Source organism: Chlorocebus sabaeus, chromosome 9 (assembly GCF_047675955.1).
Source record: "Chlorocebus sabaeus isolate Y175 chromosome 9, mChlSab1.0.hap1, whole genome shotgun sequence".
NCBI lineage: Eukaryota > Metazoa > Chordata > Mammalia > Primates > Cercopithecidae > Chlorocebus > Chlorocebus sabaeus.
This window is the reverse complement of record NC_132912.1, coordinates 90,099,953-90,127,511: the sequence shown is the minus strand read 5'-3', so window position 1 is coordinate 90,127,511 and position 27,559 is coordinate 90,099,953. Positions and strand designations below refer to the sequence as shown.

Below are 27,559 nucleotides of genomic sequence, written 5' to 3'. Positions count from 1 at the left end.
AGCCTCCTGACTAGCTGGGATTATAGGCACATGCCACCATACCTGGCTAAGTTTTGTATTTTTTAGTAGTGATGGGGGTTTCACCATGTTGGTCAGGCTAGTCTCGAACTCCTGACCTCATGATCCACCCACCTTGTCCTCCCAAAGTGTTGGGATTACAGGCATGAGCCACTGTGCCAGGCTGATCAAACTTGTTTTTTTTTTTTTTTTTTTTTTTTTTTTGAGACGGAGTCTCGCTCTGTCGCCCAGGCTGGAGTGCAGTGGCCGGATCTCAGCTCACTGCAAGCTCCGCCTCCCGGGTTCGCGCCATTCTCCCGCCTCAGCCTCCCGAGTAGCTGGGACTACAGGCGTCCGCCACATCGCCCGGCTAGTTTTTTGTATTTTTTTAGTAGAGACGGGGTTTCATCGTGTTAGCCAGGATGGTCTCGATCTCCTGACCTCGTGATCCACCCGTCTCGGCCTCCCAAAGTGCTGGGATTACAGGCTTGAGCCACCGCGCCCGGCCCAAACTTGTTTTTTAAATATAATATGTGAATTAGCCTAAGCCATATGTTTAAAATATAGCCATTTGGCATTAACTTTTTAATTAACTAATCAAGAGAAGAGGGAAAACCAACCTTGTCTCATAATGTGCACTCTACCTTTTTGCTATAACGAAATTAAGTATAACTTAAAATATATGACAAGCTCTTGTTACCACTTTTTCAAACTGAAAAATGGTGTAATTTTGTGATGTGCTACCACTGTTTAGTGTCCTACCTGAATATCCTGCCTTTGGAAAATAATATTTATGTTTATAATTCGTACGTAAGAAAAGACTATCTTGTCTACAGTGACAGCCTTGAGGTTTGGTGAGTATATACATGAATTGTAAAACAGGGTCATCTGGGAGTAGTTGAGGAAAGAATATGTATATTTCAATGCTAAATGAGACCTTTTTGTGACTTAACTTTTAGTGGTATTCCAGCAATGACGAGACTCCCCTCCTCCTTATCATCATCTGTCTGTCTTTTAGTGTTTCTTAGGAGCCAAACACCATGCTAAGTGCTTTGTACAATTTTGTAATTGAATTCTCCCAAGAACTTTAAGAAATGGATATTCATAGCTCCATTTCACCAATGAGAAAATCGACGCTTAGGGAAAGTACTTTACTTCAGAAGTAGCTGTTTCGTATTTGAATACAGGATGGTTTTGTGTGCAGAGCTTTATTTTTAAAATTTAATCTCAGCTGCTATTATTAAAATTACCTCTCAGAAAGTGAATAGTGGCATACTCATGAAAATCAGGTTTTCTAACATTCTTAGCCAATTGCATAGATGGACAAAAGTTTAATTCAATTAGCCAGCTTTAAAATAAAAATATTTAAAGAATTACCAGTAGGATGGCTACTATTAAAAAACCCAGAAAATAACAAGTGTTGGCCAGGATGTGGAGAAATTGGAACACTCGTGCACTCTTGGTGGGAATGTAAAATGGTACAGCTGCTATGGAAAGCAATATGACAGTTCCTGAAAAAAATTAAAAATAGAACTACCATATAATCCAGCAATTCCACTTCTGGGTTTAGACCTGAAAGTATTGAAACCAGCTTATTGAAGATATGTTTGTACACCCCAGTTTATAGCAGCATTATTCATAATAACCAAGGAGAGGGAGCAACCTAAATATCCACTGATGGATGAATGGGTAAACAAAATAGGATGTGTGCCTACAGTGGAATATTATTCAGCCCGAAAAAGGAAGGAAATTCTGACACTTGCTACAACATGGATGAACCTTGAGGACATTATACTAAGTGAAATCAGCTAGTCACAAAAGGAAAAATACTATATGCTTCTACATATATGAGGTACCTAGTATATTCATAAAGACAGAAGGTAGAATGGTGGTTTCTAGGGGCTGGGAGGGGAGTTACTGCTTAATAGGCACAGCGTTTCTCTTTGGGATGTTGAAAATGCTCTGGAAATGGATGGTGGTGATGGTTGCACTGCAGTGTGAATGTCCTTAAAGCCATAAAACTACATACTTAAAAAAGATTAAGGTGATAAATTATGTTCTGTATGTTTTACCACAATAAAAATAATACTTTAAAAAGAAAATAAGGATTGAAGTGATTGGTTGTGAATTCCTTTTCCCTCTGAAGGATAAAAGAGATTTTATCCAATCACATCTTTCCCATATTAAGTTACCATGATCCCCTCCCCCAAACAGCATTACTGAAAAAGCAGGGGTGTTGGGCAAATCATTGAGACATTGAGTTATATTTTCCTAACTCCCAACTTGCTTGAAGTCTGCGTTCTCTTCATCTTGTCCTTTTAAAATGAGTGGGCTTTTCTTAGAGACTGAATTCCCTGGAGTGTGATATCAGCATACTTTTACTCTGAGAGTTTTTAGCAGCAGCTTTCTCAGCCTGAGAGGAGAAGCAAAATATAAAAATAACTTGGGGCTCACATTCAAATAGTTAAACAGATATGTCCAAAGTGAAACCTGTAACTGAAAGTCATGCATTTCAGTTAGGCACAGTGTTAGATGGTAGCTGGATGAATCATCTGGTCTGACCTGTCAACTGACGGATCTGGAATTTTTTTTTTTTGGATGGAGTTTCGCTCTTGTTGCCCAGGCTGGAGTGCAATGGTGCGATCTTGGCTCACTGCAACCTCCACCTCCCAGGTTCAAACGATTCTCCTGCCTCAGCCTCCTGAGTAGCTGGGACTACAGGCACCCAGCACCATGCCCAGCTAATTTTTTGTATTTTTAGTAGAGATGGGGTTTCACTATGTTGACCAGGCTGGTCTCGAACTCCTGACCTCAGGCAATCCACCCACTTCGGCCTCCCAAAGTGCTGGGATTACAGGCGTGAGCCACTGTGCCCGGCTAGGATCTGGTATTTAATACCCACTTTACCTTTTGGCTTCTCTTGCATGATCTCACTGGTTCTGTTCAGCTCCATATGGGCAAATTTAATATGATAGAACACTGAAGCTTGTTTGTCATGTCTTTCAGCTTTAACACTATTATGGGTTGTATAGATTGTAGTTCTTGAAAAGACGAGTCCTCACATTTCTTGTTAGTTGATAGCTACGTGAGCAGTATAGTGGTGAATGGAGCTCACACTGAAGTGCATAATGGTTCTTATTAGACAACTTTGTAAGTTTGAAAAGGTCATCAAAGGAGAATTAGGATCATCTGTCACAGCTACCCTATTGTGGGAAAGAGACGTGTGGGGGGAGGCAGAGTTCTTGTAGTTGATGGTTGAGACTTGGAGAGGTTTGCATCGAGCCTTGTGGACTTCGATATAATGACAGTGGAGAGCTGTCTTTACTTTTCAATGTTGGAAGAAGGGTGGAGGGTGATTTTACCATATCCCCCTTTTAAGGTCACTTTTACTAGTGGGTGGAAGCTAGAGTGGAATTGGGGAGACCAAACAGGAGGCTGCTGTGGGTTCATGTGTAAAGATATTGGTAATGACATTAGTTGACATGCATGGAGGACTACTTGGATGCCAAAAGCTTTATCCTTAGACTGTAGTTCTGTGAGCTATAGATGGGTGACATTACTGGCACCATTTTGCAGATGAGGACATCCAGGATTAGAGAGGCTAAGGAGTTTGCCTAAGATCACACAGCTCATAATTAATTTGAGATGGTAGCCAGGCCTAGGTATTGGTAGGGAGTAGCTGTTTTTATTCTCCCAAAGCCATGGGATCACCTGGAATGTGATATAGGAAGGCCTAGGGGTTGTCTTTAAATTGGGATCCGGGACAGCTCTGGCCATGTCTGTTCTTACTTGGAATATATAATAGCTTCTGGACATTATTAAGTGGGCTGGCTTGCGTTTTGTTGAGGAACGGGACAAATGGGGCATTTACTAGTGCTGTGTGCTTCGTCGCTTTTCTGGGTAGTGTTTGGTGATGGGCATAGTGTGGAGTGGCGGCAGAGTACACAGTGTGATTCTGTTTGGTAAGGGAGCTGTACATGGATATTATTGATGTGAATAGGTTCATGCAGTCCCCTAGGCATTTGGCTGGAGGATAAAGAAGAGCCATCAACCAGCAGAATGCTTTTTTTTGAAGTTTGTGCAAGACAGTGTGCTTGGTACTACTGCCGGCTTGACAATAAAGGCAGAAAGACATTAAGAGCCATTCAAGGATTATTTATACCAGAATACAAAAACACACTTTTCAAATGTTTTGTAGGCCCTTTTCCTGCAGGCAACAGTGCAAAGCATGTGCCTCATCTACTCAAATTTAGGAAAGGTGGTTGGTGGTTTTGCAGAGAAGTAAGGAACTGTAATATCTCTCGTGTTCGTCATGCTTATCATATAATACACTGGATTCAGTATGAAGGAAAACCGACAGGTATGGAGTGTCTGCTCTTTTATTTTAAAAAAATTGTTCATTTTTTTAATTAAGAAAGGAAATACGTGCACATGGCTTTAGAAAGCTCTGTAAACAACACAGAAGGATACAGAAAGTGAAAATCTTCCCTTTCATCTCAGTTCTCCCTTGCCTTCCCCAGAGATGGGCCAAATTTTCTTATGTATTCTTCCATATATGTTCTATGCAGATATAAACATGTTCTGTGTGTAATATGCATACTATTCCAAACTTTGCTTTTTTGTTTTATAATTCTTAGAGACAATTTCATATCAACCAGAAAAATCTGTTCAATTTATTTTAATATAGTTGCACAATTTCAATATATGAAATTACCAAAATGTTTTTAGCCAGTCCCCTACTTAAACCTTAGAGCTTTTATAAATAATATTGAGAAGTCTATTCTTATATTCGTTATTTTACACGTTTCAGTATATCTGCAGAATAAATTTCTATGTTTATATGTACATTTAAATATTGGGAGCCTAACTGTTGGTCTGTGTAAAGCTAGATTTTGAACATCTATTGTATGAATGACCAGTCTTTTTATATAATTTAACTTGATTAACATGGTTTCTACCCTGCTTGCATTTGTGAAAAAATGCTGATCGAATAGATCACATTCTATTTAAACATTTTCTCCTAAAACTAAGGCATTGTAGCCAAATTTTATTTCAGAGAAGTACAGTTTAATCATTAATTAATAAGCCTCTTCCACACCTTAACAGATACAGCACAATCTTTTTTTTTTTTCTTAACTTTAAAATTTTTTTTTCTTAACTTTTAAGTTCAGGGGTACAGGTGCAGTTTTGTTACATAGGTAAACTGGTGTCATGGGGGTTTGTTGAACAGATTATTTCATCCCACAGATATTAAGCCTAGTATCCATTGGTTATTTTTGCTGACCTTCTCCCTCCTCCCACCCTCTACCCTCTGAAGGGCTCCAGTGTGTGCTGTTCCCCTCTATATGTCCATGTGTTCTCATTATTTAGCTCCCACTTACAAGTGAGAACTTGTGGTGTTTGATTTTCTGTACCTGTGTTAGTTTGCTAAGGATAATGGCCTCCCGCTCCATCCATGTTCCTTCAAAGGACATGATCTTGTTCTTTCTTTATGACTGCACAGTATTCCATGGTGTGTCTGTACCACATTTCTTTTATCCAGTCTACCATTGATGGGTATTTAGGTTGATTCCATGTCTTTGCTATTGTGAATAGTCCTGTAATGAACATAATGCATACATGTATCTTTATAATAGAATGATTTTTATTCTTTTGAATGTATACCCAGTATTGGAATCGCTGGATCAAATGGTATTTCTGTGTTTAGGTCTTTGAGGAGCCAACACACTTTCTTCCACAATGGTTGAACTAATTTACACTCCCACCAACAGTGTATAAGTGTTTCTTTTTCTCTAGAACCTCGCCAATGTTTGTTATTTTTTGACTTTTTAGTAATAGCCATTCTGGCCAGGCAACAGGCACTCATGCTTGTAATCCCAGCACTTTGGGGGGCTAAGGCGGGCGGATCACAAGGTCAGGAGTTTGAGACCAGCCTGGCCGACATGGTGAAACCTATCTCTACTAAAGATACAACAAATTAGCCAGACATGGTGGCGCGAGCCTGTAATCCCAGCTAGACGGCAGGCTGAGGCAGGAGAATCACTTGAACCCGGGAGGCGGAGGCTATAGTGAGTCGAGATCATGCCATCACACTCCAGCCTGGGTGACAGGGCAAGACTCTGTCTCACAAAAACAAAATAGAAAATAAGAGCCATTCTGACTGGTGTGAGTTGGTATCTCATTGTGGTTTTGATTTGCACTTCTCTGATGATCAGTTATGTTGAGTTTTTTTTTTTTCATTTGATTATTAGCCGTATGTCTCTCTTTTTTTTGAAAAGGGTCTGTTCTTGTCCCTTGCCCACTTTTTAATGGGGTTATTTGTCTTTTTGTGGTAAATTTGTTTAAGTTCCTTGTAGACTCTGGATATTAGACCTTTGTCAGATGCATAGTTTGCAAAAATTTTCTCCTATACTGTAGGTTGTCTGTTTACTCTATTGATAGTTTCTTTTGCTGTGCAGAAGCTCTTTAGTTTAATTAGATCACATTTGTCAATTTTTACTTATGTTACAATTGCTTTTGGCATCTTCATCATGAAATCTTTGCCTGTGCTTATGTCCTGAATGGTATTGCCTTGGTTGTCTTCCAGGGTTTTTCTAGTTTTGGGTTTTACATTTAAGTCTTTAATCCATCTTGAGTTAATTTTTGTATATGGTGTAAGGAAGGGGTCCGGTTACAATCTTCTGCATATGGCTAGCCAGTTATCCCACCATCATTTATTGAATAGGGAATCCTTTCCCCATTGCTTGTTTTTGTCAGTTTTGTTGAAGATCAGATAGTTGTAGGTATGCAGTCTTATTTCTGGATTCTCTATTCTGTTTCTTTTGTTTATGTGTCTGTTTTTGTACCAGTACCATGATGTTTTGGTTACTGTAGCCCTGTAGTATAGTTTTGAAGCTGCGTAGTTGTCTGGAGTAATACCCAAGGTTCGTTGCCTCATGACAAAGAAACCAAGGACACAGATACAGGTGAAGTGAGGTTAAGAGAGGAGGTTTAAAAGGCCAAAGAAGGAGAAGAGAAGAGCTCTCTTTCCTGCAGAGAGAGAGATAGGTGCTTGAGTGGGTCTTCTGGCCCGTGGTGGAGTTCTTGTTCTTTTTGGTTAGGATTGCCTTTTTGGTTAGGATTGCCTTGGCCGTTGGGGCTCTTTTTTGGTTCCATATGAATTTTAAAAGAGTTTTCTCTAGTTCTGTGAAGAATGTCAGTGGTAGTTTAATAGGAATAGCATTGAATCAGATTGGTTTGGGCAGTGTGGCCATTGTAACAATATTGATTATTCATATCCATGAGTACAGAATGTTTTTCCATTTGTTTGTTTCGTCTCTGATTTTCTTTGAGCAGTGATTTGTAGTTCTCTTTGTAGAGGTCTTTCACCTCCCTGGTTAGCTGTATTCCTAGGTATTTTATTCATTTTGTGGCTACTGTGAATGAGAGTTTGTTCCTGATTTGGCTCTTGGTTTGACTGTTGTTGGTGTGTAGGAATGCTAGTGATTTTTGCACTCTGATTTTGTATTTTGAGACCTTGCTGAAGTTGTTTATCAACTTAAGCTTTTGGGCTGAGACGATGGGATTTTCTAGATATAGGATCATGTCATCTGCAAAAAAAGGATAGTTTCACTGCCTCTCTTCCTATTTGGATGTCCTTTATTTCTTTCTCTTGCCTAATTGCCATGGCCAGAACTTCCAATACTATGTTGAATAGGAGTGGTAAGAGAGGACATCTTTGCCTTGTGGCAGTTTTCAAGGGGAATGCTTCCAGCTTTTGCCCATTTGGTACGGTGTTGGCTGTGGGTTTGTTGTAGATGGCTCTTATTATTCTGAGGTATGTTCCTTCAATACCTAGTTTATTGACAGTTTTTAACATGAATGGATGTTGAATTTTATCAAAACCCTTTTCTGTATCTATTGAAATAACATGTTGGTTTTGTTTTTAGTTCTTTTTATGTGATGAATCACATTTACTGATTTTTGTGTGTTGAACCAACCTTGCATCCCAGGGATGAAGTATACTTGATCATGATGGATAAACTTGTTGATGTGCTGCTGGATTTGGTTTGTCAGTATTTTGTTGAGGATTTTTGTATCAGTGTTTGTCAGGGATATTGGCCTGAAGTTTTCTTTTTTGTTTTATCTCTGCCAGGTTTTGGTTTTGGTATCGGGATGATGCTGGCCTCATAGAATGAGTTTGGGAAGAGTACCTCCCCCTCAGTTTTTGGGAATAGTTAGTAGGAATGGTACCAACCTTTCTTTGTATCTCTGGTAGAATTCAGCTGTGAATCTGTCTGGTTTGAGACTTTTTCTTGGTTGGTAGGGTATTTATTACTGCTTCAATCTCAGAGTTCATTATTGGTCTGTTCAGGGGTTCAGTTTCTTCCCAACTCAATCTTGGAGGGTGTATGTGTCCAGGAATTTATCCATTTCTTCTAGATTTTCTAGTTTTTGACAGCACAATCTTAATTCTGATCCATCAGTGCCCTATTAAAACTCAGAAGCTGTAGGCAACCATGGTGAGCATGGGAGCCATTCACTTTCCTGGATGAGGAACTTTTTGATACTTAAATATGAGGAATGTGCTGAGTATCTATTAGTGGAAGGTCTTTATTTTTATTTGTTTATTCTTATTTATTTGTTTATTTTTAAGAGAAAAGATTTTGCCCTGTCACCCAGGCTAGAGTCTAGTGACACTGTCATAGCTCACTATAGCCTTGATCTGTGGGGTTCAAGGATCCTCCTTCCTCAGCCTCCCAATTAGCTAGGACTATAGACCCATACTGCCATTCCCAGCTGTATTCTTTTTAAATTTCCTTTTTGTAAAGATGGGTCCTCCCTGCATTCCCCAGCTGCTCTTGAACTCCTGGGCTCAATTGATTCTCTTGCCTCAGTCTCCCAAAGTGCTGGAATTACAGGTGTGAGCCACTGTGTCTGGCTGCTGCTGCTGCTGCTTTTTTTTTTTTCTTTAAATAGTAGTTTACAGTTTGCTAGTTTACAGTTTGCTAAAATGTCAGTTAATATCCCTAATGAATAAGCACTACTCCTTTTTACTAATTGTTCTTGTCAAGGGTGGTCTGAGCTGGGTGTAGTTATTGAGATTTGGAATGTGTATATCTAGGTTCCATAACATGGTCTCGAGAGGCCATGGAGTGGGAGTACCCACTGAGCACTTACCAATAATTACATCTTCACTAATATTAATAATAGCTAACATGTGTTCAGACACTACTTATCAAATTCCTGCAAGTTTTTTTGTCTGTTTTATGGATGAGGAAATTGGAGAAGTTGAGCCCACAGATAGTAAGCGGTAGAGCAAGGATCTGCTCCAACCCCACACCGTGAAGTTACACATTGGCCTACACAAGAATTCTTTGAGATTGATAATACTATTTCCATTTTACCTTTGAGGAATTTGAGACTTGGAATTAAATGACTTCAGCTTAGGTCATTAAAGGTCGCAGAGTTAATGAGAAACCATATGATCTGAAATCGACATTCAGTGTTGCTCCTGTGTAGGCTTGTCCCACACATTTCAGGACATTTAGCTACTTGGACCCACCCACTAAATGCCAATAGGGACTCCAATGACTGGGCCATCTAAAAATGCCCCCACATAGTTCTAATGCCTTCTTCTAGGTGTCATATTTACATTCTTAAATGCAAAGCTTGTCTTTTACCCTTATACTGTATCATCTCTCATGGCAATTTTTTAATCAGCAGTAATCAAACTTGACTCTAGCTCATAATTTAGAATATTAGGAATAATTATAAATGCAAATCATTTTAATACAGAACCACACATAAGAGTAGCATTTCATCCAACTCTCTGTCTCGTAGATTAAAACTCGCTGTCTCTAAGACCTAGAGATGACAAAGACCTTCTTAAAGTCACAAAGCAAATTGATAGCTGACTGAACTTAAGTCATAGCTCTGAACTTGAGGCTAGGGCCATTTCTTCGCATTACCAGTTTGCTTCAGGCAAATGTATTTGACTAAGCCATGTTTATTTCTATTTTTTATTTTTATTTTTTGAGACGGAGTCTCAATCTGTCGCCTAGACTGGAGTGCAGTGGCGTGATCTCGGCTCACTGCAACCTCCATTCTCTTGTTTAAGCCATTCTCTTGCCTCAGCCTCCCAAGTAGCTGGGATTACAGGCACCTGCCACCACACCCAGCTAATTTTTGTATTTTTAGTAGAGATGAGGTTTCACCATGTTGGCCAGACTGGTCTTGAACTCCTGACCTCATGGTCTACCCGCCTCAGCCTTGCAAAGTACTGGGATTACAGGCGTGAGCCACCATGCCCGGCCACCATGTTTATTTTTTAATGAGTGATTTTGACCTTTCAAAGGGAAACGTTTGGAGGGTTGATGTAGTTGAGTTGAAACAGCACCCCATGGAACTGCAGAACAAGTTTGTGGCTATTCTAGAAAAGCTATTTCAAACATAGTCTTTCCCTTAAGCAGTTTAATACTGCTGACAGACTGGATGCTTACATGAGACTGGTCACTTTCTCCCTAGCAGGTGTTGGTGAATCAGGCTTCCCCCAAATTTAAGTAGGTTAAGAAGCAGGTTGAATAATATCACATATATTAATCCTGAAGGTTCTCATGGAGGGAAAGAATTTATAGTGAATGAAAAATGTTATCGTTTGAGAACATTCACATGTTTCAGATAATTTGTTGAGTGTGTCATGTGGAAGATGCAGTTGTAAGTTCTGTGGGTGAATTGGCTATATATTTTGCCTATTGATTATGGTGCTGATGGTCTCAAAACCCTTTGTGTATTTTCAGTGAAAGATAACTTAAAAGATTACCCTTATGCCCACTTCAATAATTAGATGATTGTAGTGTCCACTGTGTAGAATCGTGCTGGAGGTTAGTTTTGGCAAATGCATCCTCTCTCTCTGTCTGACACTTCCAGTCTCATTTGTTTAATAGTATGTCTGTAGAATATGAATTTTTTTGGAACATATTTAATGAAGAAGTTTATTCATTATTCAGGGTAGATCACCAAATGATTATAGCTTTTAAAAAAGCATCTTTAATCTCATGGAATTGCTTGGGCCTGAAATTTGGATCATAATCAGTGAGCTGCAGAGCTTGAGGAAACTATGACCAATGCAGAAAGGTCTCCTGGTGAATGACAGGAGAGCATTGGCAGGTGTTGGAGAAACCTCAGTTATCCTGATACAAATTGAGAGGTGTTGAGGGATTTGTGTTTCTTACTGACTATGGGAAAAAGAAGTTAATTGAAGCTGTTGACAAAGATTTTCTGTTAGTGATTCAGAAATCATAGAAGTTGTTTTGAAATTACCCAAGCATAGTAATGGGAAAATAATTTTTTCTTTCTTCTTCTTCTTCTTTATTCTTATATGGGGAATGAGAATGTTACTTGCGAAAAATCTGGATTATTAACTCATTTTGTAGACACCTATATTGATGTTATGTTTCTTTGACTTTTATGAAAGAGAGACCACTGATTAAAAAGCCCGATATTAGAGAATTTCTTCAAAAGAATAAAATAGATTTAGGGTATATGCTGGTGTTGTTTATTCTGATTTATGTGCATATCATCTGTACCCATAACTATGGCATATTACTGTAATCAGTGTTCTTTTTTTTGGATATTTACATACATATTTTTATTTTTATTTTTTTATTATACTTTAAGTTCTAGGTTACATGTGCGTCAGTGTTCTAATGATGACCTTGTCTCAAGAAGACTATATGAAATTGGGTTCTGGAGGCTCTTGTTTTAAAAATTAGGAAATAGGCTGAGCATGGTGGCTCACACCTGTAATCCCAGCCACTTTGGGTGACTGAGGCGGATGGATCATTTGAGGTCAGGAGTTCGAGACCAACCTGGCAAACAAGGTGAAAACCTGTTTCTACTAAAAATACAAAAATTAGCTGACTGTGGTGGCAGGCACCTGTAATCCCAGCTACCTGGGAGGCTGAGGCAGGAGCATCGCTAGAATCTGGGAGGTGGAGGTTGCAGTGAGCCAAGATCACACCACTGTTTTCCAGCCTGGGCAATAGAGTGAGACTCAGTCTCAAAAATAAATAAATAATAGAATAAAATATAAAAATAAAATAAAAATCAGGAAATAGCCTCAAAAACATGTTTAAGGAGATGAGAACATTTTCAAAAAACACTATTAGTGAAAATAATTGTAAAATAGTATGCGTATTAGGCCTTCAATTGGGTAAAACCCAACTATGTTTTCTAAAATTTGGCAGTGAACCTGAGTAACTCTTCTATTATAAGGAAAAACCACTTCAGCTATTGACAAAACAGTGAATTAACCATCTCTCAAAGAATGGAAGTGAGGACAGGGACATAAATGTGGAAGAATATTTAATAGTTTAATGACCTAGAATACATTCATGTGTTCTGAAATGAAGAAGATTATGAGGTAGTATATATAGTTGTAAACTTATCAAATGAATGACTTTATTAGATAAGAAACATACGAAAAGTATAAGGCATAAAAAATGTGTACAAAATATGCCAAAGTGTTTAAAAGAATATGCAAAAATTATACAGAAAGTAAGCATTTATTTATTTATTTATTTATTTATTTATTTATTTATTTAAAGTTCCATGGTACATGTGCAGGATGTGCATGTTTGTTACATAGGTAAATATTTGCCATGGTGTTTTGCTGCACCAGCAACCCATCACCTAGGTATTAAGCCCAGCATGCATCAGCTATTTTTCCATCTGCTCTCTCTCTCTCCCCCGACTTCCCCTGACAGACTTTGTGTGTGCTGTTCCCCTCCCTGTGTCCATGTGTTCTCATTGTTCAGCTCCCACTTATCAATGAGAGCATGCAGTGTTTGGTTTTCTGTTCCTGCGTTAGTTTGCTGAGGATAAAGGCTTCCAGCTCCATCCATGTTTCTCTCCCTCCTTCCAGCCTCTACCCTTTGATAGGCGCTGGTGTCTGTTGTTCCCCACTATGCGTCCACATGTTCTCATCATTTAGCTCCCAATTTTAAGTGAGAATATGTGCTTTTTGGGTTTTGTTTCTGCATTAGTTAGCTAAGGATAATGGCCTCCAACTCCATCCATGTCTCTGCAAAGGACATGATCTCATTCCTTTCTATGACTGCATAGTATTCCATGATATATGTGTACCACATTTTCTTTATCCAGTCATCATTGATGGGCATTTAGGTTGATCCCATGTCTTTACTATTGTGACTAATGCTGCAATGAACATATGCGTGCATGTGTGTTTATAAGAGAATGATTTAGATTCCTTTGGGTATATACCCAGTAATGGGATTCTTGGGTCAAATGGTATTTCTGGTTCTAGATCTTTGAGGAATCACCACATTGTCTTTCACAATGGTTGAATGAATTTACATTCCCACCAACAGTGTAAAAGCATTTATATCTCTCTGTAACCTGATCAGCATCTGTTGTTTCTTGACTTTTTGATAATTGCCATTCTGACTGGCCTGAGATGGTATCTCGTGGTTTTGATTTGCATCTCTCTAATGATCAGTGATGTTGAGCTTTTTTTCATATGTTTGTTGGCTGCATAAATATCTTCTTTTAAGAAGTGTTTATTCATGTCCTTTGCCTACTTTTTAATGGGGTTGTTTGTTTTTTCTTGTAAATTTGTTTAAGTTCCTTGTGGACTCTGGTTATTAGACCTTTGTCAGATGGATAGATTGCACAAATTTTCTCCCATTCTGTAGGTTGTCTGTTTGCTCGGATGATAGTTTCTTTTGCAGTGTAGGAACTCTTTAGTTTAATTAGATTCCCTTTGTCACGTTTTTGCTTTTGTTGCAATTGTTTTTGACGTTTTCATTATGAAATCTTTGCTTGAACCTATGTCCTGAATGGTGTTGCCTTCTTCTAGGGTTTTCATATTTTTTGGGCTTTACATTTATGTCTTTAATCCATCTTGAGTTAATTTTTGTATTAAGTGTAAGGAAGGGATCTAGTTTCAATTTTCTGTATATGGCTATCTCAGTTATCCCAGCATCATTTATTAAATAGGGAATCCTCTCCCCATTGTTTGTTTTTGTCAGGTTTGTAAAAAATGAGATGGTTGTAGAGGTGTGCTCTTATTTCCGAGTACTCTATTCGGTTCCATTAGTCTATGTGCCTGTTTTTGAGTTTGAAGTTGGGCAACGTGATGCCTCTAGCTTTGTTCTTTTGCTTGTTTTTTGTTTTGTTTTTGTTTTTGTTTCTGAGACAGAGTCTTGCTCTGTTGCCTAGGCTGGGCAACTTGCTCTGTTGTAGTGGTGGGATCTTGGCTCATCGCAACCTTCGCCTCCTGGGCTCAAGTGATTCTTGTGCCTCAGCCTCCCAAGTAGTTGGGACTACAGGTGTGCACCACCCCATCTGGCTAATTTTTGTATTTTTAGTAGAGACGGCATTTCACCATGTTGGCCAGGCTGCTCTCGAACTCGTGGCCTCAAGTGATCCACCTGCTTTGGCCTCCCAAAGTGCTGGGATTATGGTGTGAGCCACTGCACCTGGACATGCTTTGTTCTTTTTGCTTAGGGTTGTCTTGGCTATATAGGCTCTTTTCTTGTTCTATATGAATTTTAACATAGTTTTTTCCTAATCCTGTGAAGAATGTCAATGGTAGTTTAATAGGAATGGCATTGAATCTGTAAATTACTTTGGGCAGTATGGCCATTTTCATGATATTGGTTCTTCCTATCCATGAGCATGGAATGTTTGTCCATTGGTTTGTGTCCTCTCTGATTTCCTTGAGCAGTGGTTTGTAGTTCTCCTTGAAGAGGTCCTTCACTTCCCTTGTTAGCTGTATTCCTAGGTATTTTATTCTCTTTGTAGCAATTGTGAATAGGAGTTATTCATGATTTGGCTCTCTGCTTGTCTGTTGTTGGTGTATAGGAATGCTAACGATTTTTAGACATTGATTTTGTATCCTGAGATTTTGCTGAAGTTGCTTATCAGCTTAAGAAAGTTTTGGGCTGAGACAGTGGGGTTTTCTTGATATAGGATCAGGTCATCTGCAAACAAAGACAATTTGACTTCCTCTTTTTAAAATTTGAATACCCTTTATTTCTTTCTCTTGCATGATTTCCCTGCCAGAACTTCCAATACTATGTTGAATAGCAGTGGTGAGAAAGGGCATCCTTGTCTTGGGCTGGTTTTCAAGGAGAATGCTTCCAGCTTTTGCCCATTCCATATAACATTTGCTGTGGGTTTGTCATAGACAGCTCTTACTATTTTGAGGTATGTTCTTTTAATACCTAGTTTATTGAGAGTTTTTAACATGAAGGGATGTTGAATTTTGTTGAAGGCTTCTTCTGTGTCTATTGATATAATCATGTGGTTTTTGTCTCTAGTTTTGTTTATGTGATGAATTATCTTTATTGATTTGTATATGTTGAACCAGCCTTGAATCCCAGGGATGAAGCCAGCTTGATCATGGTGGGTAAGCTTTTGATGTGCTTCTGGATTCAGTTTGCCAGTATTTTGTTGGGGACTTTTGCATAGAGTTCCTTCAGGAACTCTTGCAAGGCAGGCCTCGTGATGACGAATTCCCTCAGTGTTTCGAAAAGGATTTTATTTTCCTTTGCTTATGTCTGTAAAGGATTTTATTGTCCTTTGCTTATGAAGCTTAGTTTGGCTGTATATGAAATTCTGGGTTGGAAATTCTTTTCTTGAAGAATGTAGAATATCGGCCCCTAATCTCTTCTGGCTTGTAGGGTTTCCACTGAGAGTTCTGCTGTTAGTCTGATTGACTTCCCTTTGTAGGTTACCTGGCCTTTCTCTCTGGCTGCCCTTAACATTTTTTTCCTTCACTTTGACCTTGGAGAATCTGAAGATTATGTGTCTTGGGGTTGATCTTCTCCTGGAGCATCTTAGTGGTGTTCTCTGTGTTTCCTGAGTTTGAATGTTGGCCTGTCTTACTAGGTTGGAGAAGTTCTCCTGAATGGTATCCTGAAGTATGTTTCCAACTTGGTTCCATTCTTTCCGTCTCTTTCAGGTACCCCAATCAGTTGGAGGTTTACATAATTCTATAGTTTTCAAAGGTTTTGTTCATTCCTTTTTATTCTTTCTTCTCTAATCTTGTCTGCCTGTCTTATTTCAGCAAGGTAGTCTTCAAGCTCTGACATTCTTCTGCGTGGTCTATTCGGCTATTGATACTTGTGGTTGTCCTGTGAAGTTCTCATGTTGTGTTTTTCAGCTCCGTCAGGTCATACATGTTCCTCTCTAAACTGATCATTCTGGTTAACAGCTCCTATAATGTTTTATCATTGTTCTTAGCCTGTTTGCCCTGTGTTAGAACATACTCTTTTTAGCTCAGTGAAGTTTGTTATTACTCCCCTTCTGAAACCTAATTCTGTTACTTCATCCATCTCAGCCTCAACTCAGTTCTGTGCCCTTGCTGGAGAGGTGTTGTGATCATTTGGAGGAGAAGAGGCACTCTGACTTTTTCAGTTTTCAGAGTTTTTGTGTTGATTCTTTCTCTTCTTCGTGAGCTTGTCTATCTTCAATCTTTGAGGCTGCTGACCTTTGGATGGGGTTTTTTGGGGTCTTTTTTGTTGATGTTGTTTTTGTTGTTCCTTTCTGTTGGTTTGTTTTTAACAGTCAGGCCCTTCTTCTGTAGGTCTCCTGTGGTTTACTAGGGGTCCACTCCAGAATATTTGCCTCAGTCCCTTCCGCACCTGGATGTGTTACCAGTGGAAGCTGCAGAACAGCAAGGATGAGTGCCTGCTTTTTCCTCTGGGAGCTCTGTCTCAGAAGGGCACTGACTTGATGCTAGCTGGAACACTCCTGTATAAGGTGTGTGGTAACCCCTGTTGAGGCATCTGACCCCGTCAGGAGGCACAAAACGAGGGAGCCTCTTAATGAAGCACTCTGGCTGCCTCTTGGTGAAGTGAGTATGCTGGGCTGCAAGGAATCCCCTTGGTCCAGGCTGCTCAGACTCTATCCAGACTGCCCAGAATCTTTAGAGCCAGCAGGCAGGAAAGACTAAGTCTGCTGAACTGCAGAGACTGCGCCACCCCTCCCCATGGGGGCTCCTCCCAGGGAGATCAGAGTTTTGTTCATAAACCCCTGACTGGGGTTGCTGAAATTCCCCCAGGAATGCTCTGCCCAGTAAGAAGGGATGGATCTGGGTCTCACCTAAAGAAGCAGTCTGACCATGATCTGCCACAGCCACTGTGCTGTGCTGTGGGGAATTCCTGCTGGTCCAAACTGCCCAGTCTCTCTAGCACTGTCAGGGGAAAACAGCTGACTAGGGCCTCAGTGATGGTGGCTGGCCCCCCCACAGGAACTTGGTCATCTTAGATAGTCTTCAGCCTGCTGCCACTGGCCACAACCCAAGAGACCACTGAAAGTCTGCACAGCTCTGTGTTTGGGACTCAAGGCCTGGCCTTGGTGATATGGGCTCATGAGGGGATCTCCTGATCCATGGTTGCACAGATCTATGGAAAAAGCATGGTTTCCTGGGCAGGGTAGCACAATCACTCAATGTCTCCCCTGGCTGGGGTTGGGAGTTCCCCTTGCTGTGTGCAGCTCTTGGGTGGACCATGGCTCCACCCTGCTTTTCCTCACTCTCTGCGCATCACACCAACTACCTAGTCAGTCCCAATGAGAGAATCTGGATACCTCAGTTGAAAGTGCAGGATTCATTTGCCATTTTCATTCCGTTTGGTGGGAGCTGCTGACCACAGCTGCTTCTAAGCAACCAAGGAAGCATTTATTTAGCACTAACTGCCAGGATATTCTTGGTGCTTAAGATATACATCAGTGAATCGACTGCTTAATACTGTCGTTTTCTTTAAGACCTAGTTCAATGTCATGTGGACCATGTGGACCAAAACCAGAAAGCTTTTGCTGAACTACCAGTGTGGGTGAGGTACTCTCCTGTGAAGCATCCTCTCATGTAATACTCACTGCATGAGTTACGTTCCTGTATACTGTAGGCACTCATCCTTCTTTCTTTGTTTTAGGTTGAAAATGTCATAAATAACTCTCTTTGATGAGAAAGAAGAACTAATAGAATGTAAAAGGCTGAAGGGATATAAAAGGAAGATAATTAATGAATTAGTTTTACAAAAATATTCCTAATTAGAGCCCTTTAAATGGAATACTCCTCATAGGCCCATAAATTATTATATGGTTTTATAAAAGAAATAGATTATTTCTAAGATGTACTTCAATTGTAGAAATCAATAAATACTTGTGGTGTTGCTGTTTTATCTATGATAAATATCCATACATCCATTAAAAGATGTATCCATATAATTATGTATATATAAAAAGAAGGTGTACATCAGTGAATCAAAGATTTTTCCCTTGGTGGTGCACTAAAAGAGACCAGTAAGAAATGTTTCAAAATGTAAGTGCTTTTGACCAAGGGCAAATTACAAATTATGTGTAATTTTTGTTGCCTGTGTTTGTGTCTTTATTTTCTAAATATTTGTCAGTGAAATCTATTACTTTTGCAAACATGGGAAAAGTAAGAAAAAAGTGTAATACAGTTCAGAAAGGTTTTCACTTAATAAAGGGGCATATAAAACTTTAGCTCAGAAAGTCACTTTTCTGTTAACTCGACAGTTAAGTCTCCAATATATTGTTTGATATCCAAGAGTTTTGCTAGATTTCTGTTTTTACTTGGGACTCGTAAGGGACACAATGCTTGGCAGCCCATAGTTGTTACTGCTTTAATCATGCAAATCTAGGACATCAGGGCAGTGAGTGAGTTTATGAATGATTCTTGGGCACCTTAGATCATACTTGCTAATAAAGTCCTGTTTGTCTCTGCATATGACTGGCCTGGATGGACACTTATCTTTTGAATGAAGAATACACCCAGTGGAGAGAACCCAAGAGCCAAGCAAGTGAATCAGTTTCACTAGGACATTAATTTCTAAAGTGTAGTCCTTGGAGTTCTGGAGAGCAAAAGATGGTGCATTACTAGAAATTCACTATACTTATTAACATATTTAAGGCTGGAGAAAATCTGGAGCAAAGAACCAAAGGTAATTGCATCCAAAGAAGAGTTTTTAATGGAATGTGACTGGCATCTAGGAACTGGTTGCGCGGTAGATGGTTCCTGAAGAGAAAGGTTGGAAACTGAATGGGAGAAAGAGGGAACTGATCTTACTGATCAAGGTGGTTCCTATACAGGTATGGGAGTAACATGAAATCTTTAATTCTCCAAATCTAAGTACACTATGTGGTTGCAACAGGGGCAATTTTAAATATGTGTGAAGCTTGAAATGGTTTCCTAATTGAATAGATTGTTGTAACTTTGAACAATTATGTTTAAATAACATTTTTGTAAAATACAAAAATAAATTCCTATTTTAAATCTCAGTAGGAGACTTTTATTTGCAAGAATCTTTATGATTTCTGCTGTGTAAATCCTTTGTGTAAATGTATTTTTATGCATCAGGTTACTTATATAAAAAAAGTCCTCTGTTGATTTTTAGTTGATAAGTTTTCTTATAACATTTAGAAAAATGAATGATACAATTAACCTCCTACTCACTGATTCTGTAAAGAGAAATCATTTGACTCTATTTTCTTTTTAATGTCTATAATATTTCCTTTAAAGAAGTCCTATCAAGGGATGGATGGGTAGAGAATCCTAAGCCCCTATTTTGGGGAGTTGAAAAGTTGCGAGGATTTAGAAGTTTTTGCTTACAAATACATGCGTTACTTTGCTAATTTTGAGGTATAGCTATTTAGTTCAGAAAACTAAGATAAGGTCATTATTTTGGGGACAAAAATATTTTATTTCTTAATAGATGAGATCCCTTTACTTGGTTATGTGTTCCAGCTGTCTTCATTGCATGGACCTGACTGGGTTTTCAGCTATGTTTTTTCACACATGTACCATCTTCTACATCCATTTACTTGACTTTTTCTTACATTATATCTGTTAAGAAGCAGATTCATGACATTTATCTATGCAATTAAAATTCAAGGCTGTCCATCAGTTATTACCCACTGATGTACATAACAGACTGTCAATGTAACTTGCTTTACAAGTGAAATTGTTGTTATGTCATTGCCATTTGTTTATTACCATCTGTATCACTCTGTTTGATTTGCATGATCTATGTATTAGCCTGCCCTCATACTGCTGTAAAGAACTACTGGAGACTAATTTTTAATGAAAAGAGGTTTAATCAGCTCACAGTTTTGTAGGCTATTCAGGCTTCTGCTTCTGGGGAGGCCTCAGGAAACTTACAATCATGGCAGAAGGAAAGGGGGAATCAGGCACATCTTCACATGGCTGGGAAGGGAAAGAGAGAGAGGGAGGAGGTGCTACACATGTTTTTAGCAAGCAGATCTTGTGAGAACTCTATCATGAGACAGCTCTAGGAAGATGGTGCTAAACCATTAGAAACCACACCCATGATCCAACCACTTCCCACCAGGCCCTACCTCCAACATTGGGAATTAAAATTCAGCATGAGATTTGGGTGGGGACACATAGCCAAAGCATATCATTCTGCCCTTGGCTCCTTCCGGATCTCATGTCCTTCTCACATTTCAAAACACGATCATGCCCTCCCAACTGTCCTCCAAAGTCCTAACTAATTCCAGCATTAACTCAAAAGTCCAGGTCCAAAGTCTCATCTGAGACAAGGGAAGTCCCTTTCACCTATAAGTCTGTAAAATGAAAAACAAGTTAGTTACTTCCAACATACAATGGGAGTACAGGCATTGGGTATATGCCCCCATTCCAAAAGGAAGAAATTGGCCTATAGACCCCATGCAAGTCTAAAACCCAGCAGGGCAGTCATTAAATCTTAAAGCTCCAAAATAATCTCATTGGCCTCTGTATCTCACATCCAGGACACACTGATGCAAGGCATGGGCTTCCAAGCTTTGGGCAGCTGCACTCTTATGGCACTGCAGGGCTCAGCCCTTGTGACTGCTTTCATAGATTGGCATAGAGTGCCTGCAGCTTTTCCAGGTGCTCAATGCAAGCTGTTGGTGGATCTACCATTCTGGGATCTGGAGGAAGGTAGCCCTCCTCTTGCAGCTCCACTAGGCAGTACCCCAGTGGGGATTCTGTGTGGGGGCTCCAACCCTACATTTCCCCTCTGCACTACCCTAGTAGAGGTTCTCCATGAGGGCTCTGCCCCTGCAGCAGGCTTCTGTCTGGACATCCAGATGTTTCCATATAACTTCTGAAATCTAGGTGGAAGCCCTCAAGCCTCAACTTTTGACCTTTCTGCACCTGCAGGATTAACACCACATGGAAGCCTTGATGGCTTCTAGCTTACACCCTCTGGAGCAGTGGCCTAAGACTTATCTGGACCTTTTTAGTCATGGCTAGAGCTGGAGTGGCTGGGATGTAAAGAGCCATGACCTGAGGCTGCACAGAGCAATGGTGTCCTAGGCCTGGCCCACAAAACTATTTTTCCCTCCTAGACCTCCTGGCCTGTGATGGGAAGTACTGCCACAAGGTCTCTGAAGTGCTTTGGAGGCATTTTCCCTGTTGTGTTGGCTATTAACATTCAGCTCCTCTTTACTTAAACAAATTTCTGTAGCCGGCTTGAATTTCTCCTCAGAAAATGGTTTTTCTTTTGTACCGTGTCTTCCCTGTCTTCTTCTGAGCACTGCAAACTGTTCCAACCTCTGCCTATTACCTAGTTTCAAAGTTGCTTCCACATTTTTGGGTATCTTTATAGCAATGCCCTACTTCTCTTGTAACAGTTTTTTCCCTTCCCTTCCCTTCCCTTCCCCTCTGTTCCCTTCCCCTTCCCCTTCCCCTTCTCCTTCCCCTTCCCACTCCCCTCCCCCTTCCCCTTCCCCCTCCCCTCCCCTCCCCTCCCCTCCCCTCCCCTCCCCTCCCCTCCCCTCCTCTCCCCTTCCCTTCCCTTCCCTTCCCTCCTTTTTTTATTTTGAGACAGAGTCTTGCTCTGTTGCCCAGACTGGAGTGCAGTGGCACAATCTTGGCTCACTGCAACCTCTGCCTCCTGAGTTCAAGTGACTCTCCTGCCTCAGCCTCCTAAGTAGCTGGGATTATAGGCATGTGCCACCATGCCTGGCTATTTTTTTTTTTTTTTTTTGTATATTTAGTAAAGACAAGATTTTACCATGTTGGCAAGGCTGCTCTTGAACTCCTGACCTCAGGTGATCCGACTGCCTCGGCTACCCAAAATGCTGGGATTGCAAGGTGTGAGCCACTGCACCAGTCCCGTATTTTCTATATTAGTCTGTTCTTGTACTGCTATAAAGAACTACCTGAGACTGAGTAATTTATATAGAAACGAGGTTTAATTGGCTTAAAGTTATGCAGGCTGTATAGGCTTCTGCTTCTGGGGAGGCCTCAGAAAACTTACAATCATGGCGGAAGGTGAAGGGGTAGCAGGCATATCTTTACATAGTTGGCAGGAGAATGGTTGGGGAGATGCTACACATTTTTTAACAAGCAGATCTGGTAAGAACTGTGTCATGAGATTGCACCGGGGGGATGGTGCTAAACTATTAGAAACTACCCCCGTGATCCAATCACCTACCACCAGGCCCCGTGTCCAGAATTGGACCGTTCAACATGAGATTTGGGTAGGGACACAGAGCCAAACTATATCAACCTGGCTTCCAAATAACATGGACTGGTTATTCATAGCCTGATGAGTTATATATTTACCATTTACTGTAAACAACAAATACCTTTCCAGATGTTATAATGGACTGATTTTTAAAATGGACTGTTACTGCTAAAGAGTAATTTTTGAAAAGTTAAAAGCGTATTGCATGCAGATATAAAATGAACATATATCAAAGGTTCGTTCAGTTAATGAGGGGATTAACCGAGGTGAATTAAAGGCAAATTTGAGGAACTGAAAACTCCCCAGGAATGCTGAAATAAATGTATCAATATATAACACAGTTGGTTAATATCCATGGAGCAATAAAATGTAATGTTTGGGGTTATCTTTTCGTCCAGGTAGAAATCAATCGTATCTTTACTGGACAAAATTTATTTACATTGCTATGGACAAGAATTACTTGGAATTACTGACAGTGAAATGGAAAGTTAGTCAAAAGTGCGTAGCCTTATTGACGTGGATATTCTGGAAACATACCTAGGAATCCCTTTTTCCCCTTTCTCAGTCTTGGACAGTTTTGTTTTTTTTTTTTTTTTTTTTTTTTTTTTTTTTTTTTTTTTTGAGGCGGAGTCTCGCTCTGTCGCCCAGGCTGGAGTGCAGTGGCCGGATCTCAGCTCACTGCAAGCTCCGCCTCCTGGGTTCACGCCATTCTCCTGTCTCAGCCTCCCGAGTAGCTGGGACTACAGGCGCTCGCCACCGCGCCCAGCTAGTTTTTTGTATTTTTTAGTAGAGACGGGGTTTCACCGGGTTAGCCAGGATGGTCTCGATCTCCTGACCTTGTGATCCACCCGTCTCGGCCTCCCAAAGTGCTGGGATTACAGGCTTGAGCCACCGCGCCCGGCCATCTTGGACAGTTTTTTCTGATATCATTTAAAAAATGCTTTTGGAACAGTTTTTGTTGTTGAATACTCACAATTTTAGACTCTGAGATAAATGCTGTTTTAATTTATGTTAAAGCCTGAATGATATAAGTATTTGTATTTCCAATATCTTATTTTGTTATCATGCCCCCTGCTCCCCAAAGTGGAGTATTGACAATGTATGGTTCAGGTTGTAGCATCATTTCTGATCTAAGTATTTCCTCTAATGACTATAAGGATAGCACTCTCTGCTTCTTAGTTTTTTTTTTTTTTTTTTTTTTTTTTTTTTTTTTTTTAACTAAGGGAGAGGCAGGGCATTGAGTATAAATATTTTAAATGAAAAATAGAGCAATCAACAGTATCAAAAATTCTAATATTCTGTGTACCTATGTCTAAAATGAGATAGCCTATGAACTGACTCATCTTAAGAATTTTTGTAGAAAAATTTGTTAGTTCTAATTATGAATTTAATAGAATGAGAATTCATCATGTGACAGCTAAGGTAGTGGAGAATGTTTTCTACCCTGTCCAAACACTGCCCACAGAGAGGCTTCCTTTGTCTCAGGGTGCCTGTACTGAGATTATAAACCATTAAAAGGACTTAGAGAGGGTCTAATAAACAGACTTCACTTTATAGGTGAAGAACCAGAAGTCCAGAGGAGATAAGTTGAAAATAATAAGACTCTTTTTTATTTGTTTAAATAAACAAACAAACAAACAAACCTGACTTCAGATTGCTAAGTGATGTAAGCTGTTTCCTCTAATTATCTAAAAGAAGGTGATTTTGTTCTTACTAAATATGTCAATGGTAGGTCTTTACATAAGATTTTAACTTAGGTTGCTATCATAAGCTCTGTCTTTTGGTGGCAAAAAACAGGTCACTCTCACTCAAGAAGAGGGTTCAAAATGTAGATCCCCTGAGACCTCAGGTTGGGAACTGGCTTCAGTCCAGTACTTGCTTTCTGTGGCAGACTTGGCCCATGATGATTGCCCTGAGCTTAAGTGTTCCTCTTGACCTTTCACCATGACATCTAACTGGCAAGTTCCTTCAGGGTTTCTTGATTCTAGTTCCTGCAGTGGCAAAGCTGATTGACTGAGTTCATCATTTTAGCAAGTAATCAAACCCAAGCCACAGGCTTCTGGCCAGCTTCTGAATGGCTCTCTTTGGGTCAGGTGTTCTTTCGGGTTTGATCAGCTATGGCTGTGTGCTTGTGGAGTTGTGTCAGGTGATAGAAGATGGCAGTTGAGAGACAACTGGGCCTGGGAATATGGCAGAGTCCCCCAGAAATGGGAGTGGGTGAACAGATACTCTGAAATACGTCTACTACAAATCCAGTTTGAATAAATTAGTTTATTCTTGGTTAAAAACATTTCCTGTAATCTGCATTGTAATTGGGTTTTATATTTTAGTCTGTTTCTATATTGGAGTAAACTCGAAGTTTTTTATTGGTCCATTTTATTCTTATTTGCTTGCCAAATTTTGCCTCTTTTAGAAACACAGAAGACAGGTTTTGAGACTTGGAAAGTTTATTATGATAGCTTGGTTTTGACAATTCATGTTGAATTTTTGTTTGAAGCCAAAATGTTCCTTCAAAGTGTTTTAAAAGGAAATTCAGAAAGTCTCATTGTTCTATGAATTCCTTTAATTTTCAATAGATATTTATTCTCCATAAATTCTAAAAAGAATCCAAGTTCAAAAGGCAAGGCATTTAGTTTTAAAAATATTTATTAAATTGTTGGATTATGTACTGTCTGTTTGGGATATGACATAACCCATCCTTGTGGGACTTTCTGACTAGTAAAGAGAGAGTATTACTGTTCCAGACAGAGGCTGCTTGAACCACAGTAGATTAAACATAGTGTAGAGAACTATTTTTTTAAGCATTAACAGTTCTATTTAGTTAAACTAAACATGTTAGTACTACTTTAGTTAAACATGTTGTGTGAAGACGGTTTTAATGGAAATTATATTATATTCCAAAATCATGTGGTGGTAATTACCTAATTCCTAATCCAAATTTTATTGGATCATATTTCCATTGTTCTTTCTAAGCCAGGTGATGGGAATGGATTAACAGTGTGGGGAGCAGGATAGAGGAAGGGCATTATAGGGAACTGCAGGAGCAAATACCTAGCAATGAATAACTCTTTTGAGGGCGGGTAGTAATCTAGTCTTGAAAATAATGACTAGTGTGGAGAAAAGGGAACCCCTGTGCACTTTTGGTGGGAATGAAAATTAATGCAATCATCATGGAAACCAGTATGGAGATTTGTCAGAAAACCGAAAATAGAATTACCATATGATTCAGTAATCTCACTTCTAAGAATGTAGCCAAAGAAATTTGATCTGAATGCAGAAGAGATATGTGCACTCCCATGTTTATTGTGTCACTATTCACAATAGCTGAGATATGGAAACAACCTAGGAGTCCATTATCAGATGAATGGATAAAGAAAATGTGGCATATACACACTATGGAATACTCTTCACCCTTTAAAAAGTGGGCGCATTTGCATCAACATGGATGAACCTGGAGGACATTATGTTACTACATGATCTCACATATATGTAGATTCTTAAAAAGTCAAACTCATAGAAGTAGAGAGTAGAATGGTGGTTACCAGAGGCTGGGATGGTTAAGGGGGAGAGGGGATGGGGAGATAAATTGGAGGAATAAGTTCAAGAAATCTACTGTAAGGAATGATGACTGTCATATTAATAAATAATGCATCATAGATTTCAAAATTGCTAGAATAGATTTTACATGTTTTTACCACAAAAAATAAGTATGTGAGGTGATAGATATGTTAGCCTGATTTAATCTTTCCACATTGTAAATATATATCAAAATACATCACATTATTCTCCATAAATGTATACAATTATTTGTCAAATAAAAATAAAATCAAAAAAGAAAATAAATATAGAAAGTAAAAGTGGTCTTGACAATAACTGAGAAGATCCATTTGATTTAATTGGTAACACAAATACGATATGATTTTACTGGGTGCTAACCAGTGTCTGTCTCATGTACTGAGAACTCATTAAACACAGACGTGGTGTGACTCTTGCCCCTGACGAAGCTAGGATTAAATAACGTAGAAGATTATTTTGGTACATCTGTGGGTAAGGATTTAAAAACAAACAAAACTGCTTTCATTTTGTTTGTTTTTAGTAATGCTCTACTGTAGGCAGGGCATTACTGACGTGGCCCTTGATAACGAGTCCTGTGATGTAGGAAATAATTTCTTCAATTTGTGAATTTCTCAGCGAGAGTTCTGGGAACCTCAGATACTGCTGGGCAACCTGCAAAAGCTAAAATAGGGATTGAGATTTGTATTTGGGGAGGGAGGCATAATTTGAAGATTTAATTTGAGTAAACTCTGTGTTTGAAAGATCCTTTTTTATATCTCATACACGCTAATTGCACCAGTAAACCAGGAAAAGTGTTTGCCAGTCTCATAGGCTTGTTTCAAAGATTCAAATGAGTTACCTAAAAATATCAGAATTGTGTCTGGCCCCTACCAGGGAAGTGGTTGTGTTGGTTGATGTTGTGCTTTAGCTCAGTGTTATGACTCCCTGGTACCACATAGAAATGTAAATACTGATTTATGTGTTTTTTTTCTCCTTGCTAAACTAAGCTCCTTCAGGGAAGCTGCTCTTTCATCTCTATATAATCCCACCTTCTTGCTCAATAAATTTTTGCCGAATGAAGGGATAAAGTACCTCTTCTTTTCTGCAGCAGTAAGCGAAGGCACTTGGTCACTCTTTCTGGGAAGGTGAGCGGAGGTGTTGTTTGCTTTGAGGTCGTGCTTAAAACTGGTTTAGTTTCCAGTCTTTTACCAGTTATGGTTTGTTCCCATGAACTTATCTCACCATTGCCTGGAGCATAGTTGCTTTCACTCTTTATCATCTTTTTTAGTAACTACTTCCTTAAGGGTGTGTAGTATATTTCTTTGGAATTTTTATCCCTCATTAAATCCCTCATTCAGCTCCTACATTTTTAGTAGATTGCAATCCATAAGTCTGCAGCTCCTACATTTTTAGTAGATTGCAATCCATAAGTCTGTTCTTTCCTCCGAGGTGAACCTGTTATTCTAAACTCTATTCAAATGCGTTTTACAGGAAAAGGGAAA

General features: G+C 39.4%; 1 protein-coding gene across 10 annotated transcripts in view; it reads left to right on the top strand.

Annotated features, from left to right (window-relative positions):
• The window catches only part of SGMS1 (sphingomyelin synthase 1), a 315,346-nt gene that overhangs the window by 125,592 nt on the left and 162,195 nt on the right, over nt 1-27,559 (top strand). Inside the window, exon 1 of one of the 10 annotated variants that reach the window (XM_073019157.1) lies at nt 18,441-18,968. The exons of the other annotated variants lie outside the window; for them this stretch is intronic. The gene's annotated coding sequence lies outside the window, so the exon portion shown is untranslated. Of the gene's footprint in view, nt 1-18,440; nt 18,969-27,559 lie in introns of those variants that run through there. 10 annotated transcript variants of the gene reach the window in all.